The following is a 26,366-nucleotide window of genomic DNA, read 5'->3' on the forward strand; positions in this document are numbered from 1 at the left end:
ACAACGTTATAACGAATTACGTTATATTGTAACGTTATACCATAATACGTTATATGGTATAACGTTATAACGTATTACGTTATATAGCATAACGTTATATGGTATAACGTTATAACGTATTATGTTATATGGCATAACGTTATATGGTATAGGGTTATAACGTAATACGTTATATAGTATAGCGTTATAACGTATTACGTTATATGGTACAACGTTATAACGTATTACGTTATATGGTATAACGTTATAACGTATTACGTTATATAGCATAACGTTATATGGTATAACGTTATAACGTATTATGTTATATGGTATATCGTTATATGGTATAGGGTTATAACGTAATACGTTATATAGTATAGCGTTATAACGTATTACGTTATATGGTACAACGTTATAACGTATTACGTTATATGGTATAACGTTATAACGTATTACGTTATATAGCATAACGTTATATGGTATAACGTTATAACGTATTATGTTATATGGTATATCGTTATATGGTATAGGGTTATAACGTAATACGTTATATAGTATAGCGTTATAACGTATTACGTTATATGGTAGAACGTTGTAACATATTACGTTATATGGTATAACGTTATATGGTATAACGTTATAACGTATTACATTATATGGTACAACGTTATAACGTATTACGTTACATGGTATAACGTTATATGGTATAACGAAATAACGTATTACGTTATGTAGTACAACGTTATAATGTATAACGTTATAACGTATTACGTTATATAGTACAACGTTATATTATATAACGTTATAACGTAATACGTTATATGGTACAACGTTATAACGTATTACGTTATGTGGTATAACGTTATATGGTATAACGTTATAACGTAATACGTTATATGGTAAAATGTTATAACGTATTACGTTATATGGTAGAACGTTATAACTTATTACGTTATATGGTATAACGTTATAACGTATTACGTTATATGGTATAACGTTATAACGTATTACATTATATGGTATAACGTTATAATGTATTACGTTATATGGTATAACGTTATATGGTATAACGTTATAACGTATTACGTTATATGGTACAACGTTATAACGTATTACGTTATATGGTATAACGTTATATGGTATAACGTTATTACGTAATACGTTATATAGTATAACGTTATATGGTATAACGTTATAACGTATTACGTTATACGGTATAACGTTATAATGTATTACGTTATATGGTATAACGTTATATGGTATAACGTTATAACGTATTACGTTATATGGTACAACGTTATAACGTATTACGTTATATGGTATAACGTTATATGGTATAACGTTATAACGTATTACGTTATATGGTATAACGTTATAACGTATTGCGTTATATGGTACAACGTTATAACGTATTACGTTATATGGTATAACGTTATATGGTATAACGTTATAACGTATTACGTTATATGGTATATCGTTATATGGTATAGGGTTATAACGTAATACGTTATATAGTATAGCGTTATAACGTATTACGTTATATGGTACAACGTTATAACGTATTACGTTATATGGTATAACGTTATAACGTATTACGTTATGTAGCATAACGTTATATGGTATAACGTTATAACATATTACGTTATATGGTATAACGTTATATGGTATAACATTATAACGTATTACGTTATATAGCATAACGTTATATGGTATAACGTTATAATGTATTACGTTATATGGTACAACGTTATAACGTATTGCGTTATATGGTACAACGTTATAACGTATTACGTCATATGGTATAACGTTATATGGTATGGGGTTATAACGTAATACGTTATATAGTATAACGATATAACGTATTACGTTATATGGTATAACGTTATATGGTATAACGTTATAACGTATTACGTTATATGGTATAACGTTATAACGTATTGCGTTATATGGTACAACGTTATAACGTATTACGTTATATGGTATAACGTTATATGGTATAACGTTATAACGTATTACGTTATATGTTACAACGTTATAACGTATTACGTTATATGGTACAACGTTATAACGTATTACGTCATATGGTATAACGTTATATGGTATGGGGTTATAACGTAATACGTTATATAGTATAACGATATAACGTATTACGTTATATGGTATAACGTTATATGGTATAACGTTATAACGTATTACGTTATATGGTATAACGTTATAACGTATTGCGTTATATGGTACAACGTTATAACGTATTACGTTATATGGTATAACGTTATATGGTATAACGTTATAACGTATTACGTTATATGGTATAACGTTATAACGTATTGCGTTATATAGCATAATGTTATGTGGTATAACGTTACAACGTATTATGTTATATGGTATAACGTTATATGGTATAGGGTTATAACGTAATACGTCATATAGTATAGCGTTATGACGTATTACGTTATATGGTACAACGTTATAACGTATTACGTTATATGGTGTAACGTTATACCATAATACGTTATATGGTATAACGTTATAACGTATTACGTTATATAGCATAACGTTATATGGTATAACGTTATAACGTATTATGATATATGGTATAACGTCATATGGTATAGGGTTATAACGTAATACGTTATATAGTATAACGTTATAACGTATTAAGTTATATGGTATAACGTTATAACGAACTACGTTATATGGTATAACGTTATAACGTATTACGTTATGTAGTACAAGGTTATAAGGTATAACGTTATAAAGTAGTACGTTATATGGTATAACGTTATAACGTATTACGTTATGTAGTACAACGTTATAAGGTATAACGTAATAACGTATTACGTTATATAGAACAACGTTATATTGTATAACGTTATAACGTAATACGTTATATGGTACAACGTTATAACGTATTACGTTATAACGTATTACGTTATATAGCATAACGTTATATGGTATAACGTTATAACGTATTATGTTATATGGTATAACGTTATATGGTATAGGGTTATGACGTAATACATTATATAGTATAACGTTATAACGTATTACGTTATATGGTACAACGTTATAACGTATTACGTTATGTGGTATAACGTTATATGGTATAACGTTATAACGTAATACGTTATATGGTAAAATGTTATAACGTATTACGTTATATGGTAGAACGTTATAACTTATTACGTTATATGGTATAACGTTATAACGTATTACGTTATATGGTATAACGTTATAACGTATTACATTATATGGTATAACGTTATAATGTATTACGTTATATGGTATAACGTTATATGGTATAACGTTATAACGTATTACGTTATATGGTACAACGTTATAACGTATTACGTTATATGGTATAACGTTATATGGTATAACGTTATTACGTAATACGTTATATAGTATAACGTTATATGGTATAACGTTATAACGTATTACGTTATACGGTATAACGTTATAATGTATTACGTTATATGGTATAACGTTATATGGTATAACGTTATAACGTATTACGTTATATGGTACAACGTTATAACGTATTACGTTATATGGTATAACGTTATATGGTATAACGTTATAACGTATTACGTTATATGGTATAACGTTATAACGTATTGCGTTATATAGCATAACGTTATATGGTATAACGTTATAACGTATTATGTTATATGATATAACGTTATATGGTATAGGGTTATAACGTAATACGTTATATAGTATAGCGTTATAACGTATTACGTTATATGGTACAACGTTATAACGAATTACGTTATATTGTAACGTTATACCATAATACGTTATATGGTATAACGTTATAACGTATTACGTTATATAGCATAACGTTATATGGTATAACGTTATAACGTATTATGTTATATGGCATAACGTTATATGGTATAGGGTTATAACGTAATACGTTATATAGTATAGCGTTATAACGTATTACGTTATATGGTACAACGTTATAACGTATTACGTTATATGGTATAACGTTATAACGTATTACGTTATATAGCATAACGTTATATGGTATAACGTTATAACGTATTATGTTATATGGTATATCGTTATATGGTATAGGGTTATAACGTAATACGTTATATAGTATAGCGTTATAACGTATTACGTTATATGGTACAACGTTATAACGTATTACGTTATATGGTATAACGTTATAACGTATTACGTTATATAGCATAACGTTATATGGTATAACGTTATAACGTATTATGTTATATGGTATATCGTTATATGGTATAGGGTTATAACGTAATACGTTATATAGTATAGCGTTATAACGTATTACGTTATATGGTAGAACGTTGTAACATATTACGTTATATGGTATAACGTTATATGGTATAACGTTATAACGTATTACATTATATGGTACAACGTTATAACGTATTACGTTACATGGTATAACGTTATATGGTATAACGAAATAACGTATTACGTTATGTAGTACAACGTTATAATGTATAACGTTATAACGTATTACGTTATATAGTACAACGTTATATTATATAACGTTATAACGTAATACGTTATATGGTACAACGTTATAACGTATTACGTTATGTGGTATAACGTTATATGGTATAACGTTATAACGTAATACGTTATATGGTAAAATGTTATAACGTATTACGTTATATGGTAGAACGTTATAACTTATTACGTTATATGGTATAACGTTATAACGTATTACGTTATATGGTATAACGTTATAACGTATTACATTATATGGTATAACGTTATAATGTATTACGTTATATGGTATAACGTTATATGGTATAACGTTATAACGTATTACGTTATATGGTACAACGTTATAACGTATTACGTTATATGGTATAACGTTATATGGTATAACGTTATTACGTAATACGTTATATAGTATAACGTTATATGGTATAACGTTATAACGTATTACGTTATACGGTATAACGTTATAATGTATTACGTTATATGGTATAACGTTATATGGTATAACGTTATAACGTATTACGTTATATGGTACAACGTTATAACGTATTACGTTATATGGTATAACGTTATATGGTATAACGTTATAACGTATTACGTTATATGGTATAACGTTATAACGTATTGCGTTATATGGTACAACGTTATAACGTATTACGTTATATGGTATAACGTTATATGGTATAACGTTATAACGTATTACGTTATATGGTATATCGTTATATGGTATAGGGTTATAACGTAATACGTTATATAGTATAGCGTTATAACGTATTACGTTATATGGTACAACGTTATAACGTATTACGTTATATGGTATAACGTTATAACGTATTACGTTATGTAGCATAACGTTATATGGTATAACGTTATAACATATTACGTTATATGGTATAACGTTATATGGTATAACATTATAACGTATTACGTTATATAGCATAACGTTATATGGTATAACGTTATAATGTATTACGTTATATGGTACAACGTTATAACGTATTGCGTTATATGGTACAACGTTATAACGTATTACGTCATATGGTATAACGTTATATGGTATGGGGTTATAACGTAATACGTTATATAGTATAACGATATAACGTATTACGTTATATGGTATAACGTTATATGGTATAACGTTATAACGTATTACGTTATATGGTATAACGTTATAACGTATTGCGTTATATGGTACAACGTTATAACGTATTACGTTATATGGTATAACGTTATATGGTATAACGTTATAACGTATTACGTTATATGTTACAACGTTATAACGTATTACGTTATATGGTACAACGTTATAACGTATTACGTCATATGGTATAACGTTATATGGTATGGGGTTATAACGTAATACGTTATATAGTATAACGATATAACGTATTACGTTATATGGTATAACGTTATATGGTATAACGTTATAACGTATTACGTTATATGGTATAACGTTATAACGTATTGCGTTATATGGTACAACGTTATAACGTATTACGTTATATGGTATAACGTTATATGGTATAACGTTATAACGTATTACGTTATATGGTATAACGTTATAACGTATTGCGTTATATAGCATAATGTTATGTGGTATAACGTTACAACGTATTATGTTATATGGTATAACGTTATATGGTATAGGGTTATAACGTAATACGTCATATAGTATAGCGTTATGACGTATTACGTTATATGGTACAACGTTATAACGTATTACGTTATATGGTGTAACGTTATACCATAATACGTTATATGGTATAACGTTATAACGTATTACGTTATATAGCATAACGTTATATGGTATAACGTTATAACGTATTATGATATATGGTATAACGTCATATGGTATAGGGTTATAACGTAATACGTTATATAGTATAACGTTATAACGTATTAAGTTATATGGTATAACGTTATAACGAACTACGTTATATGGTATAACGTTATAACGTATTACGTTATGTAGTACAAGGTTATAAGGTATAACGTTATAACGTAGTACGTTATATGGTATAACGTTATAACGTATTACGTTATGTAGTACAACGTTATAAGGTATAACGTAATAACGTATTACGTTATATAGAACAACGTTATATTGTATAACGTTATAACGTAATACGTTATATGGTACAACGTTATAACGTATTACGTTATAACGTATTACGTTATATAGCATAACGTTATATGGTATAACGTTATAACGTATTATGTTATATGGTATAACGTTATATGGTATAGGGTTATGACGTAATACATTATATAGTATAACGTTATAACGTATTACGTTATATGGTACAACGTTATAACGTATTACGTTATGTGGTATAACGTTATATGGTATAACGTTATAACGTAATACGTTATATGGTAAAATGTTATAACGTATTACGTTATATGGTAGAACGTTATAACTTATTACGTTATATGGTATAACGTTATAACGTATTACGTTATATGGTATAACGTTATAACGTATTACATTATATGGTATAACGTTATAATGTATTACGTTATATGGTATAACGTTATATGGTATAACGTTATAACGTATTACGTTATATGGTACAACGTTATAACGTATTACGTTATATGGTATAACGTTATATGGTATAACGTTATTACGTAATACGTTATATAGTATAACGTTATATGGTATAACGTTATAACGTATTACGTTATACGGTATAACGTTATAATGTATTACGTTATATGGTATAACGTTATATGGTATAACGTTATAACGTATTACGTTATATGGTACAACGTTATAACGTATTACGTTATATGGTATAACGTTATATGGTATAACGTTATAACGTATTACGTTATATGGTATAACGTTATAACGTATTGCGTTATATAGCATAACGTTATATGGTATAACGTTATAACGTATTATGTTATATGATATAACGTTATATGGTATAGGGTTATAACGTAATACGTTATATAGTATAGCGTTATAACGTATTACGTTATATGGTACAACGTTATAACGAATTACGTTATATTGTAACGTTATACCATAATACGTTATATGGTATAACGTTATAACGTATTACGTTATATAGCATAACGTTATATGGTATAACGTTATAACGTATTATGTTATATGGCATAACGTTATATGGTATAGGGTTATAACGTAATACGTTATATAGTATAGCGTTATAACGTATTACGTTATATGGTACAACGTTATAACGTATTACGTTATATGGTATAACGTTATAACGTATTACGTTATATAGCATAACGTTATATGGTATAACGTTATAACGTATTATGTTATATGGTATATCGTTATATGGTATAGGGTTATAACGTAATACGTTATATAGTATAGCGTTATAACGTATTACGTTATATGGTACAACGTTATAACGTATTACGTTATATGGTATAACGTTATAACGTATTACGTTATATAGCATAACGTTATATGGTATAACGTTATAACGTATTACGTTATATGGTATAACGTTATATGGTATAACGTTATAACGTATCACGTTATATGGTATAACGTTATAACGTATTGCGTTATATGGTACAACGTTATAACGTATTACGTTATATGGTATAACGTTATATGGTATAACGTTATAACGTATTACGTTATATGGTATAACGTTATAACGTATTGCGTTATATAGCATAACGTTATATGGTATAACGTTATAACGTATTACGTTATATGGTATAACGTTATATGGTATAACGTTATAACGTATTACGTTATATGGTATAACGTTATAACGTATTGCGTTATATGGTACAACGTTATAACGTATTACGTTATATGGTATAACGTTATATGGTATAACGTTATAACGTATTACGTTATATGGTATAACGTTATAACGTATTACGTTATATGGTATATCGTTATATGGTATAGGGTTATAACGTAATACGTTATATAGTATAGCGTAATAACGTATTACGTTATATGGTACAACGTTATAACGTATTACGTTATATGGTATAACGTTATAACGTATTACGTTATGTAGCATAACGTTATATGGTATAACGTTATAACGTATTACGTTATATGGTATAACGTTATATGGTATAACATTATAACGTATTGCGTTATGTGGTACAACGTTATAACGTATTACGTTATATAGCATAACGTTATATGGTATAACGTTATAACGTATTATGTTATATGGTATAACGTTATATGGTATAGGGTTATAACGTAATACGTTATATAGTATAGCGTTATAACGTATTACGTTATATGGTACAACGTTATAACGTATTACGTTATATGGTATAACGTTATAACGTATTACGTTATATAGCATAACGTGATATGGTATAACGTTATAACGTATTATGTTATATGGTATATCGTTATATGGTATAGGGTTATAACGTAATACGTTATATAGTATAGCGTTATAACGTATTACGTTATATGGTAGAACGTTGTAACATATTACGTTATATGGTATAACGTTATATGGTATAACGTTATAACGTATTACTTTATATGGTACAACGTTATAACGTATTACGTTACATGGTATAACGTTATATGGTATAACGAAATAACGTATTACGTTATGTAGTACAACGTTATAATGTATAACGTTATAACGTATTACGTTATATAGTACAACGTTATATTATATAACGTTATAACGTAATACGTTATATGGTACAACGTTATAACGTATTACGTTATATGGTATAACGTTATATGGTATAACGTTATAACGTATTACGTTATATGGTATAACGTTATAACGTATTACGTTATATGGTATATCGTTATATGGTATAGGGTTATAACGTAATACGTTATATAGTATAGCGTTATAACGTATTACGTTATATGGTACAACGTTATAACGTATTACGTTATATAGTACAACGTTATATTATATAACGTTATAACGTAATACGTTATATGGTAAAATGTTATAACGTATTACGTTATATGGTAGAACGTTATAACTTATTACGTTATATGGTATAACGTTATAACGTATTACGTTATATGGTATAACGTTATAACGTATTACATTATATGGTATAACGTTATAATGTATTACGTTATATGGTATAACGTTATATGGTATAACGTTATAACGTATTACGTTATATGGTACAACGTTATAACGTATTACGTTATATGGTATAACGTTATATGGTATAACGTTATTACGTAATACGTTATATAGTATAACGTTATATGCTATAACGTTATAACGTATTACGTTATACGGTATAACGTTATAATGTATTACGTTATATGGTATAACGTTATATGGTATAACGTTATAACGTATTACGTTATATGGTACAACGTTATAACGTATTACGTTATATGGTATAACGTTATATGGTATAACGTTATAACGTATTACGTTATATGGTATAACGTTATAACGTATTGCGTTATATGGTACAACGTTATAACGTATTACGTTATATGGTATAACGTTATATGGTATAACGTTATAACGTATTACGTTATATGGTATATCGTTATATGGTATAGGGTTATAACGTAATACGTTATATAGTATAGCGTTATAACGTATTACGTTATATGGTACAACGTTATAACGTATTACGTTATATGGTATAACGTTATAACGTATTACGTTATGTAGCATAACGTTATATGGTATAACGTTATAACGTATTACGTTATATGGTATAACGTTATATGGTATAACATTATAACGTATTACGTTATATAGCATAACGTTATATGGTATAACGTTATAATGTATTACGTTATATGGTACAACGTTATAACGTATTGCGTTATATGGTACAACGTTATAACGTATTACGTCATATGGTATAACGTTATATGGTATGGGGTTATAACGTAATACGTTATATAGTATAACGATATAACGTATTACGTTATATAGCATAACGTTATATGGTATAACGTTATAACGTATTACGTTATATAGCATAACGTTATATGGTATAACGTTATAACGTATTACGTTATATGGTATAACGTTATATGGTATAACGTTATAACGTATCACGTTATATGGTATAACGTTATAACGTATTGCGTTATATGGTACAACGTTATAACGTATTACGTTATATGGTATAACGTTATATGGTATAACGTTATAACGTATTACGTTATATGGTATAACGTTATAACGTATTGCGTTATATAGCATAACGTTATATGGTATAACGTTATAACGTATTACGTTATATGGTATAACGTTATATGGTATAACGTTATAACGTATTACGTTATATGGTATAACGTTATAACGTATTGCGTTATATGGTACAACGTTATAACGTATTACGTTATATGGTATAACGTTATATGGTATAACGTTATAACGTATTACGTTATATGGTATAACGTTATAACGTATTACGTTATATGGTATATCGTTATATGGTATAGGGTTATAACGTAATACGTTATATAGTATAGCGTAATAACGTATTACGTTATATGGTACAACGTTATAACGTATTACGTTATATGGTATAACGTTATAACGTATTACGTTATGTAGCATAACGTTATATGGTATAACGTTATAACGTATTACGTTATATGGTATAACGTTATATGGTATAACATTATAACGTATTGCGTTATGTGGTACAACGTTATAACGTATTACGTTATATAGCATAACGTTATATGGTATAACGTTATAACGTATTATGTTATATGGTATAACGTTATATGGTATAGGGTTATAACGTAATACGTTATATAGTATAGCGTTATAACGTATTACGTTATATGGTACAACGTTATAACGTATTACGTTATATGGTATAACGTTATAACGTATTACGTTATATAGCATAACGTGATATGGTATAACGTTATAACGTATTATGTTATATGGTATATCGTTATATGGTATAGGGTTATAACGTAATACGTTATATAGTATAGCGTTATAACGTATTACGTTATATGGTAGAACGTTGTAACATATTACGTTATATGGTATAACGTTATATGGTATAACGTTATAACGTATTACTTTATATGGTACAACGTTATAACGTATTACGTTACATGGTATAACGTTATATGGTATAACGAAATAACGTATTACGTTATGTAGTACAACGTTATAATGTATAACGTTATAACGTATTACGTTATATAGTACAACGTTATATTATATAACGTTATAACGTAATACGTTATATGGTACAACGTTATAACGTATTACGTTATATGGTATAACGTTATATGGTATAACGTTATAACGTATTACGTTATATGGTATAACGTTATAACGTATTACGTTATATGGTATATCGTTATATGGTATAGGGTTATAACGTAATACGTTATATAGTATAGCGTTATAACGTATTACGTTATATGGTACAACGTTATAACGTATTACGTTATATAGTACAACGTTATATTATATAACGTTATAACGTAATACGTTATATGGTAAAATGTTATAACGTATTACGTTATATGGTAGAACGTTATAACTTATTACGTTATATGGTATAACGTTATAACGTATTACGTTATATGGTATAACGTTATAACGTATTACATTATATGGTATAACGTTATAATGTATTACGTTATATGGTATAACGTTATATGGTATAACGTTATAACGTATTACGTTATATGGTACAACGTTATAACGTATTACGTTATATGGTATAACGTTATATGGTATAACGTTATTACGTAATACGTTATATAGTATAACGTTATATGCTATAACGTTATAACGTATTACGTTATACGGTATAACGTTATAATGTATTACGTTATATGGTATAACGTTATATGGTATAACGTTATAACGTATTACGTTATATGGTACAACGTTATAACGTATTACGTTATATGGTATAACGTTATATGGTATAACGTTATAACGTATTACGTTATATGGTATAACGTTATAACGTATTGCGTTATATGGTACAACGTTATAACGTATTACGTTATATGGTATAACGTTATATGGTATAACGTTATAACGTATTACGTTATATGGTATATCGTTATATGGTATAGGGTTATAACGTAATACGTTATATAGTATAGCGTTATAACGTATTACGTTATATGGTACAACGTTATAACGTATTACGTTATATGGTATAACGTTATAACGTATTACGTTATGTAGCATAACGTTATATGGTATAACGTTATAACGTATTACGTTATATGGTATAACGTTATATGGTATAACATTATAACGTATTACGTTATATAGCATAACGTTATATGGTATAACGTTATAATGTATTACGTTATATGGTACAACGTTATAACGTATTGCGTTATATGGTACAACGTTATAACGTATTACGTCATATGGTATAACGTTATATGGTATGGGGTTATAACGTAATACGTTATATAGTATAACGATATAACGTATTACGTTATATGGTATAACGTTATATGGTATAACGTTATAACGTATTACGTTATATGGTATAACGTTATAACGTATTGCGTTATATGGTACAACGTTATAACGTATTACGTTATATGGTATAACGTTATATGGTATAACGTTATAACGTATTACGTTATATGTTACAACGTTATAACGTATTACGTTATATGGTACAACGTTATAACGTATTACGTCATATGGTATAACGTTATAGGGTATGGGGTTATAACGTAATACGTTATATAGTATAACGATATAACGTATTACGTTATATGGTATAACGTTATATGGTATAACGTTATAACGTATTACGTTATATGGTATAACGTTATAACGTATTGCGTTATATGGTACAACGTTATAACGTATTACGTTATATGGTATAACGTTATATGGTATAACGTTATAACGTATTACGTTATATGGTATAACGTTATAACGTATTACGTTATGTAGCATAACGTTATATGGTATAACGTTATAACGTATTACGTTATATGGTATAACGTTATATGGTATAACATTATAACGTATTGCGTTATGTGGTACAACGTTATAACGTATTACGTTATATAGCATAACGTTATATGGTATAACGTTATAACGTATTATGTTATATGGTATAACGTTATATGGTATAGGGTTATAACGTAATACGTTATATAGTATAGCGTTATAACGTATTACGTTATATGGTACAACGTTATAACGTATTACGTTATATGGTATAACGTTATAACGTATTACGTTATATAGCATAACGTGATATGGTATAACGTTATAACGTATTATGTTATATGGTATATCGTTATATGGTATAGGGTTATAACGTAATACGTTATATAGTATAGCGTTATAACGTATTACGTTATATGGTAGAACGTTGTAACATATTACGTTATATGGTATAACGTTATATGGTATAACGTTATAACGTATTACATTATATGGTACAACGTTATAACGTATTACGTTACATGGTATAACGTTATATGGTATAACGAAATAACGTATTACGTTATGTAGTACAACGTTATAATGTATAACGTTATAACGTATTACGTTATATAGTACAACGTTATATTATATAACGTTATAACGTAATACGTTATATGGTACAACGTTATAACGTATTACGTTATATGGTATAACGTTATATGGTATAACGTTATAACGTATTACGTTATATGGTATAACGTTATAACGTATTACGTTATATGGTATATCGTTATATGGTATAGGGTTATAACGTAATACGTTATATAGTATAGCGTTATAACGTATTACGTTATATGGTACAACGTTATAACGTATTACGTTATATAGTACAACGTTATATTATATAACGTTATAACGTAATACGTTATATGGTAAAATGTTATAACGTATTACGTTATATGGTAGAACGTTATAACTTATTACGTTATATGGTATAACGTTATAACGTATTACGTTATATGGTATAACGTTATAACGTATTACATTATATGGTATAACGTTATAATGTATTACGTTATATGGTATAACGTTATATGGTATAACGTTATAACGTATTACGTTATATGGTACAACGTTATAACGTATTACGTTATATGGTATAACGTTATATGGTATAACGTTATTACGTAATACGTTATATAGTATAACGTTATATGCTATAACGTTATAACGTATTACGTTATACGGTATAACGTTATAATGTATTACGTTATATGGTATAACGTTATATGGTATAACGTTATAACGTATTACGTTATATGGTACAACGTTATAACGTATTACGTTATATGGTATAACGTTATATGGTATAACGTTATAACGTATTACGTTATATGGTATAACGTTATAACGTATTGCGTTATATGGTACAACGTTATAACGTATTACGTTATATGGTATAACGTTATATGGTATAACGTTATAACGTATTACGTTATATGGTATATCGTTATATGGTATAGGGTTATAACGTAATACGTTATATAGTATAGCGTTATAACGTATTACGTTATATGGTACAACGTTATAACGTATTACGTTATATGGTATAACGTTATAACGTATTACGTTATGTAGCATAACGTTATATGGTATAACGTTATAACGTATTACGTTATATGGTATAACGTTATATGGTATAACATTATAACGTATTACGTTATATAGCATAACGTTATATGGTATAACGTTATAATGTATTACGTTATATGGTACAACGTTATAACGTATTGCGTTATATGGTACAACGTTATAACGTATTACGTCATATGGTATAACGTTATATGGTATGGGGTTATAACGTAATACGTTATATAGTATAACGATATAACGTATTACGTTATATGGTATAACGTTATATGGTATAACGTTATAACGTATTACGTTATATGGTATAACGTTATAACGTATTGCGTTATATGGTACAACGTTATAACGTATTACGTTATATGGTATAACGTTATATGGTATAACGTTATAACGTATTACGTTATATGTTACAACGTTATAACGTATTACGTTATATGGTACAACGTTATAACGTATTACGTCATATGGTATAACGTTATAGGGTATGGGGTTATAACGTAATACGTTATATAGTATAACGATATAACGTATTACGTTATATGGTATAACGTTATATGGTATAACGTTATAACGTATTGCGTTATATAGCATAATGTTATGTGGTATAACGTTACAACGTATTATGTTATATGGTATAACGTTATATGGTATAGGGTTATAACGTAATACGTCATATGGTATAGCGTTATGACGTATTACGTTATATGGTACAACGTTATAACGTATTACGTTATATGGTGTAACGTTATACCATAATACGTTATATGGTACAACGTTATAACGTATTACGTTATATGGTATAACGTTATAACGTATTACGTTATATGGTATAACGTTATAACGTATTGCGTTATATAGCATAATGTTATGTGGTATAACGTTACAACGTATTATGTTATATGGTATAACGTTATATGGTATAGGGTTATAACGTAATACGTCATATAGTATAGCGTTATGACGTATTACGTTATATGGTACAACGTTATAACGTATTACGTTATATGGTGTAACGTTATACCATAATACGTTATATGGTATAACGTTATAACGTATTACGTTATATAGCATAACGTTATATGGTATAACGTTATAACGTATTATGATATATGGTATAACGTTATAATGTATTACGTTATATGGTATAACGTTATATGGTATAACGTTATAACGTATTACGTTATATGGTACAACGTTATAACGAACTACGTTATATGGTATAACGTTATAACGTATTACGTTATGTAGTACAAGGTTATAAGGTATAACGTTATAACGTAGTACGTTATATGGTATAAGGTTATAACGTATTACGTTATGTAGTACAACGTTATAAGGTATAACGTAATAACGTATTACGTTATATAGAACAACGTTATATTGTATAACGTTATAACGTAATACGTTATATGGTACAACGTTATAACGTATTACGTTATAACGTATTACGTTATATAGCATAACGTTATATGGTATAACGTTATAACGTATTATGTTATATGGTATAACGTTATATGGTATAGGGTTATGACGTAATACATTATATAGTATAACGTTATAACGTATTACGTTATATGGTATAACGTTATAATGTACTACGTTATATAGTATAACGTTATAACGTGTTACGTTATAAGGTATAACGTTATATGGTATAACGTTATAACATAATACGTTATATGGTATAACGTTATAACGTATTAAGTTATATATCATAACGTTATATGGTATAACGTTATAACGTATTACGTTATATGGTATAACGTTATAATGTACTACGTTATATAGTATAACGTTATAACGTGTTACGTTATAAGGTATAACGTTATATGGTATAACGTTATAACGTATTACGTTATATAGCATAACATTACATGGTATAACGTTATAACGTATTATGTTATATGGTATAACGTTATATGGTATGGGGTTATAACGTAATACGTTATATAGTATAACGATATAACGTATTACGTTATATGGTATAACGTTATATGGTATAACGTTATAACGTATTACGTTGTATGGTATAACGTTATAACGTATTGCGTTATATAGCATAATGTTATATGGTATAACGTTACAACGTATTATGTTATATGGTATAACGTTATATGGTATAGGGTTATAACGTAATGCGTTATATAGTATAGCGTTATAACGTATTACGTTATATGGTACAACGTTATAACGTATTACGTTATATGGTACAACGTTATAACGTATTACGTCATGTGGTATAACGTTATATGGTATGGGGTTATAACGTAATACGTTATATAGTATAACGATATAACGTATTACGTTATATGGTATAACGTTATATGGTATAACGTTATAACGTATTACGTTATATGGTATAACGTTATAACGTATTGCGTTATATGGTACAACGTTATAACGTATTACGTTATATGGTGTAACGTTATATGGTATAACGTTATAACGTATTACGTTATATAGCATAACATTACATGGTATAACGTTATAACGTATTATGTTATATGGTATAACGTTATATGGTATGGGGTTATAACGTAATACGTTATATAGTATAACGATATAACGTATTACGTTATATGGTATAACGTTATATGGTATAACGTTATAACGTATTACGTTGTATGGTATAACGTTATAACGTATTGCGTTATATAGCATAATGTTATATGGTATAACGTTACAACGTATTATGTTATATGGTATAACGTTATATGGTATAGGGTTATAACGTAATGCGTTATATAGTATAGCGTTATAACGTATTACGTTATATGGTATAACGTTATAATGTACTACGTTATATAGTATAACGTTATAACGTGTTACGTTATAAGGTATAACGTTATATGGTATAACGTTATAACGTATTACGTTATATAGCATAACATTACATGGTATAACGTTATAACGTATTATGTTATATGGTATAACGTTATATGGTATGGGGTTATAACGTAATACGTTATATAGTATAACGATATAACGTATTACGTTATATGGTATAACGTTATATGGTATAACGTTATAACGTATTACGTTGTATGGTATAACGTTATAACGTATTGCGTTATATAGCATAATGTTATATGGTATAACGTTACAACGTATTATGTTATATGGTATAACGTTATATGGTATAGGGTTATAACGTAATGCGTTATATAGTATAGCGTTATAACGTATTACGTTATATGGTACAACGTTATAACGTATTACGTTATATGGTACAACGTTATAACGTATTACGTCATGTGGTATAACGTTATATGGTATGGGGTTATAACGTAATACGTTATATAGTATAACGATATAACGTATTACGTTATATGGTATAACGTTATATGGTATAACGTTATAACGTATTACGTTATTTGGTATAACGTTATAACGTATTGCGTTATATGGTACAACGTTATAACGTATTACGTTATATGGTGTAACGTTATATGGTATAACGTTATAACGTATTACGTTATATGGTATAACGTTATAACGTATTGCGTTATATAGCATAATGTTATGTGGTATAACGTTACAACGTATTATGTTATATGGTATAACGTTATATGGTATAGGGTTATAACGTAATACGTCATATAGTATAGCGTTATGACGTATTACGTTATATGGTACAACGTTATAACGTATTACGTTATATGGTGTAACGTTATACCATAATACGTTATATGGTATAACGTTATAACGTATTACGTTATATAGCATAACGTTATATGGTATAACGTTATAACGTATTATGTTATATGGTATAACGTCATATGGTATAGGGTTATAACGTAATACGTTATATAGTATAGCGTTATAACGTATTACGTTATATGGTACAACGTTATAACGTATTACGTTATATGGTATAACGTTATAACGTATTACGTTATATAGCATAACGTTATATGGTATAACGTTATAACGTATTATGTTATATGGTATAACGTTATATGGTATAGGGTTATAACGTAATACGTTATACAGTATAACGTTATAACGTATAACGTTATATTTTACAACGTTATAACGTATTACGTTATATGGTGTAACGTTATATGGTATAACGTTATAACGTATTACGTTATATAGTACAACGTTATATTGTATAACGTTATAACGTAATACGTTATATGGTACAACGTTATAACGTATTACGTTATATGATATAACGTTATAACATAATACGTTATATGTTATAACGTTATAACGTATTACGTTATATAGCATAACGTTATATGGTATAACGTTATAACGTATTACGTTATATGGTATAACGTTATATGGTATAACGTTATAACGTATTACGTTATATGGTATAACGTTATAACGTATTGCGTTATATGGTACAACGTTATAACGTATTACGTTATATGGTATAACGTTATATGGTATAACGTTATAACGTATTACGTTATATGGTATAACGTTATAACGTATTGCGTTATATAGCATAATGTTATGTGGTATAACGTTACAACGTATTATGTTATATGGTATAACGTTATATGGTATAGGGTTATAACGTAATACGTCATATAGTATAGCGTTATGACGTATTACGTTATATGGTACAACGTTATAACGTATTACGTTATATGGTGTAACGTTATACCATAATACGTTATATGGTATAACGTTATAACGTATTACGTTATATAGCATAACGTTATATGGTATAACGTTATAACGTATTATGTTATATGGTATAACGTTATATGGTATAGGGTTATAACGTAATACGTTATACAGTATAACGTTATAACGTAATACGTTATATGGTAAAATGTTATAACGTATTACGTTATATGGTAGAACGTTATAACTTATTACGTTATATGGTATAACGTTATAACGTATTACGTTATATGGTATAACGTTATAACGTATTACATTATATGGTATAACGTTATAATGTATTACGTTATATGGTATAACGTTATATGGTATAACGTTATAACGTATTACGTTATATGGTACAACGTTATAACGTATTACGTTATATGGTATAACGTTATATGGTATAACGTTATTACGTAATACGTTATATAGTATAACGTTATATGGTATAACGTTATAACGTATTACGTTATACGGTATAACGTTATAATGTATTACGTTATATGGTATAACGTTATATGGTATAACGTTATAACGTATTACGTTATATGGTACAACGTTATAACGTATTACGTTATATGGTATAACGTTATATGGTATAACGTTATAACGTATTACGTTATATGGTATAACGTTATAACGTATTGCGTTATATGGTACAACGTTATAACGTATTACGTTATATGGTATAACGTTATATGGTATAACGTTATAACGTATTACGTTATATGGTATATCGTTATATGGTATAGGGTTATAACGTAATACGTTATATAGTATAGCGTTATAACGTATTACGTTATATGGTACAACGTTATAACGTATTACGTTATATGGTATAACGTTATAACGTATTACGTTATGTAGCATAACGTTATATGGTATAACGTTATAACGTATTACGTTATATGGTATAACGTTATATGGTATAACATTATAACGTATTACGTTATATAGCATAACGTTATATGGTATAACGTTATAATGTATTACGTTATATGGTACAACGTTATAACGTATTGCGTTATATGGTACAACGTTATAACGTATTACGTCATATGGTATAACGTTATATGGTATGGGGTTATAACGTAATACGTTATATAGTATAACGATATAACGTATTACGTTATATGGTATAACGTTATATGGTATAACGTTATAACGTATTACGTTATATGGTATAACGTTATAACGTATTGCGTTATATGGTACAACGTTATAACGTATTACGTTATATGGTATAACGTTATATGGTATAACGTTATAACGTATTACGTTATATGTTACAACGTTATAACGTATTACGTTATATGGTACAACGTTATAACGTATTACGTCATATGGTATAACGTTATAGGGTATGGGGTTATAACGTAATACGTTATATAGTATAACGATATAACGTATTACGTTATATGGTATAACGTTATATGGTATAACGTTATAACGTATTGCGTTATATAGCATAATGTTATGTGGTATAACGTTACAACGTATTATGTTATATGGTATAACGTTATATGGTATAGGGTTATAACGTAATACGTCATATAGTATAGCGTTATGACGTATTACGTTATATGGTACAACGTTATAACGTATTACGTTATATGGTGTAACGTTATACCATAATACGTTATATGGTACAACGTTATAACGTATTACGTTATATGGTATAACGTTATATGGTATAACGTTATAACGTATTACGTTATATGGTATAACGTTATAACGTATTGCGTTATATAGCATAATGTTATGTGGTATAACGTTACAACGTATTATGTTATATGGTATAACGTTATATGGTATAGGGTTATAACGTAATACGTCATATAGTATAGCGTTATGACGTATTACGTTATATGGTACAACGTTATAACGTATTACGTTATATGGTGTAACGTTATACCATAATACGTTATATGGTATAACGTTATAACGTATTACGTTATATAGCATAACGTTATATGGTATAACGTTATAACGTATTATGATATATGGTATAACGTCATATGGTATAGGGTTATAACGTAATACGTTATATAGTATAACGTTATAACGTATTAAGTTATATGGTATAACGTTATAACGAACTACGTTATATGGTATAACGTTATAACGTATTACGTTATGTAGTACAAGGTTATAAGGTATAACGTTATAACGTAGTACGTTATATGGTATAAGGTTATAACGTATTACGTTATGTAGTACAACGTTATAAGGTATAACGTAATAACGTATTACGTTATATAGAACAACGTTATATTGTATAACGTTATAACGTAATACGTTATATGGTACAACGTTATAACGTATTACGTTATAACGTATTACGTTATATAGCATAACGTTATATGGTATAACGTTATAACGTATTATGTTATATGGTATAACGTTATATGGTATAGGGTTATGACGTAATACATTATATAGTATAACGTTATAACGTATTACGTTATATGGTATAACGTTATAATGTACTACGTTATATAGTATAACGTTATAACGTGTTACGTTATAAGGTATAACGTTATATGGTATAACGTTATAACATAATACGTTATATGGTATAACGTTATAACGTATTAAGTTATATATCATAACGTTATATGGTATAACGTTATAACGTATTACGTTATATGGTATAACGTTATAATGTACTACGTTATATAGTATAACGTTATAACGTGTTACGTTATAAGGTATAACGTTATATGGTATAACGTTATAACGTATTACGTTATATAGCATAACATTACATGGTATAACGTTATAACGTATTATGTTATATGGTATAACGTTATATGGTATGGGGTTATAACGTAATACGTTATATAGTATAACGATATAACGTATTACGTTATATGGTATAACGTTATATGGTATAACGTTATAACGTATTACGTTGTATGGTATAACGTTATAACGTATTGCGTTATATAGCATAATGTTATATGGTATAACGTTACAACGTATTATGTTATATGGTATAACGTTATATGGTATAGGGTTATAACGTAATACGTTATATAGTATAGCGTTATAACGTATTACGTTATATGGTACAACGTTATAACGTATTACGTTATATGGTACAACGTTATAACGTATTACGTCATGTGGTATAACGTTATATGGTATGGGGTTATAACGTAATACGTTATATAGTATAACGATATAACGTATTACGTTATATGGTATAACGTTATATGGTATAACGTTATAACGTATTACGTTATATGGTATAACGTTATAACGTATTGCGTTATATGGTACAACGTTATAACGTATTACGTTATATGGTGTAACGTTATATGGTATAACGTTATAACGTATTACGTTATATGGTATAACGTTATAACGTATTGCGTTATATAGCATAATGTTATGTGGTATAACGTTACAACGTATTATGTTATATGGTATAACGTTATATGGTATAGGGTTATAACGTAATACGTCATATAGTATAGCGTTATGACGTATTACGTTATATGGTACAACGTTATAACGTATTACGTTATATGGTGTAACGTTATACCATAATACGTTATATGGTATAACGTTATAACGTATTACGTTATATAGCATAACGTTATATGGTATAACGTTATAACGTATTATGTTATATGGTATAACGTCATATGGTATAGGGTTATAACGTAATACGTTATATAGTATAGCGTTATAACGTATTACGTTATATGGTACAACGTTATAACGTATTACGTTATATGGTATAACGTTATAACGTATTACGTTATATAGCATAACGTTATATGGTATAACGTTATAACGTATTATGTTATATGGTATAACGTTATATGGTATAGGGTTATAACGTAATACGTTATACAGTATAACGTTATAACGTATAACGTTATATTTTACAACGTTATAACGTATTACGTTATATGGTGTAACGTTATATGGTATAACGTTATAACGTATTACGTTATATAGTACAACGTTATATTGTATAACGTTATAACGTAATACGTTATATGGTACAACGTTATAACGTATTACGTTATATGATATAACGTTATAACATAATACGTTATATGTTATAACGTTATAACGTATTACGTTATATAGCATAACGTTATATGGTATAACGTTATAACGTATTACGTTATATGGTATAACGTTATATGGTATAACGTTATAACGTATTACGTTATATGGTATAACGTTATAACGTATTGCGTTATATGGTACAACGTTATAACGTATTACGTTATATGGTATAACGTTATATGGTATAACGTTATAACGTATTACGTTATATGGTATAACGTTATAACGTATTGCGTTATATAGCATAATGTTATGTGGTATAACGTTACAACGTATTATGTTATATGGTATAACGTTATATGGTATAGGGTTATAACGTAATACGTCATATAGTATAGCGTTATGACGTATTACGTTATATGGTACAACGTTATAACGTATTACGTTATATGGTGTAACGTTATACCATAATACGTTATATGGTATAACGTTATAACGTATTACGTTATATAGCATAACGTTATATGGTATAACGTTATAACGTATTATGTTATATGGTATAACGTTATATGGTATAGGGTTATAACGTAATACGTTATACAGTATAACGTTATAACGTATAACGTTATATTTTACAACGTTATAACGTATTACGTTATATGGTGTAACGTTATATGGTATAACGTTATAACGTATTACGTTATATAGTACAACGTTATATTGTATAACGTTATAACGTAATACGTTATATGGTACAACGTTATAACGTATTACGTTATATGATATAACGTTATAACATAATACGTTATATGTTATAACGTTATAACGTATTACGTTATATAGCATAACGTTATATGGTATAACGTTATAACGTATTACGTTATATAGTACAACGTTATATTGTATAACGTTATAACGTAATACGTTATATGGTACAACGTTATAACGTATTACGTCATATGGTATAACGTTATATGGTATAGGGTAAGCAACGCAGCATCGAAGGAATAGAATCTGAAAAATTACAGACAACAGGATGCTATACTGTACTAACCTACGTAATACCGTTATACTATTATATCTAACATATAGAAACAGATTTTGTAATGCACAATAGCGGTGGCACAGGCAATGGATTACACACATATTAAATTAAATGAATTAAATGATACCTTTATGCTCACAGATGTAGGACGATTGAAGGCACCCGCAGTACGTATTTAAGGTGTAACGAAGAACCAGATAATGCCGCAGGAATGTTCCAGGTAAGCAACGCAGCATCGAAGGAATAGAATCTGAAAAATTACAGACAACAGGATGCTATACTGTACTAACCTACGTAATACCGTTATACTATTATATCTAACATATAGAAACAGATTTTGTAATGCACAATAGCAGTCGCACAGGCAATGCATTACACACATATTAAATTAAATGAATTAAATGATACCTTTATGCTCACAGATGTAGGACGATTGAAGGCACCCGCAGTAAGTATTTAAGGTGTAACGAAGAACCAGATAATGCTGTAGGAATGTTCCAGGTAAGCAACGCAGCATCGAAGGAATAGAATCTGAAAAATTACAGACAACAGGATGCTATACTGTACTACCCTACGTAATACTTTTATACTATTATATCTAACACATAGAAACAGATTTTGTAATGCACAATAGCGGTCGCACAGGCAATGCATTACACACATATTAAATTAAATGAAATAAATGATACCTTTATGCTCACAGATGTAGGACGATTGAAGGCACCCGCAGTAAGTATTTAAGGTGTAACGAAGAACCAGATAATGCTGTAGGAATGTTCCAGGTAAGCAACGCAGCATCGAAGGAATAGAATCTGAAAAATTACAGACAACAGGATGCTATACTGTACTAACCTACGTAATACTTTTATACTATTATATCTAACATATAGGAACAGATATTGTAATGCACAATAGCGGTCGCACAGGCAATGCATTACACACATATTAAATTAAATGAATTAAATGATACCATTATGCTCACAGATGTAGGACGATTGAAGACACCCGCAGTAAGTATTTAAGGTGTAACGAAGAACCAGATAATGCTGTAGGAATGTTCCAGGTAAGCAACGCAGCATCGAAGGAATAGAATCTGAAAAATTACAGACAACAGGATGCTATACTGTACTAACATACGTAATACTTTTATACTATTATATCTAACATATAGAAACAGATTTTGTAATGCACAATAGCGGTCGCACAGGCAATGCATTACACACATATTAAATTAAATGAATTAAATGATACCTTTATGCTCACAGATGTAGGACGATTGAAGGCACCCGCAGTAAGTATTTAAGGTGTAACGAAGAACCAGATAATGCTGTAGGAATGTTCCAGGTAAGCAACGCAGCATCGAAGGAATAGAATCTGAAAAATTACAGACAACAGAATGCTATACTGGACTAACCTACGTAATACCGTTATACTATTATATCTAACATATAGAAACAGATTTTGTAATGCACAATAGCGGTGGCACAGGCAATGGATTACACACATATTAAATTAAATGAATTAAATGATACCTTTATGCTCACAGATGTAGGACGATTGAAGGCACCCGCAGTAAGTATTTAAGGTGTAACGAAGAACCAGATAATGCCGCAGGAATGTTCCATGTAAGGAACGCAGCATCGAAGGAATAGAATCTGAAA

The sequence above is a fragment of the Bombus flavifrons genome, chromosome 4, assembly GCF_040668555.2.
Source record: "Bombus flavifrons isolate JBK064 chromosome 4, iyBomFlav1_principal, whole genome shotgun sequence".
Lineage (NCBI taxonomy): Eukaryota > Metazoa > Arthropoda > Insecta > Hymenoptera > Apidae > Bombus > Bombus flavifrons.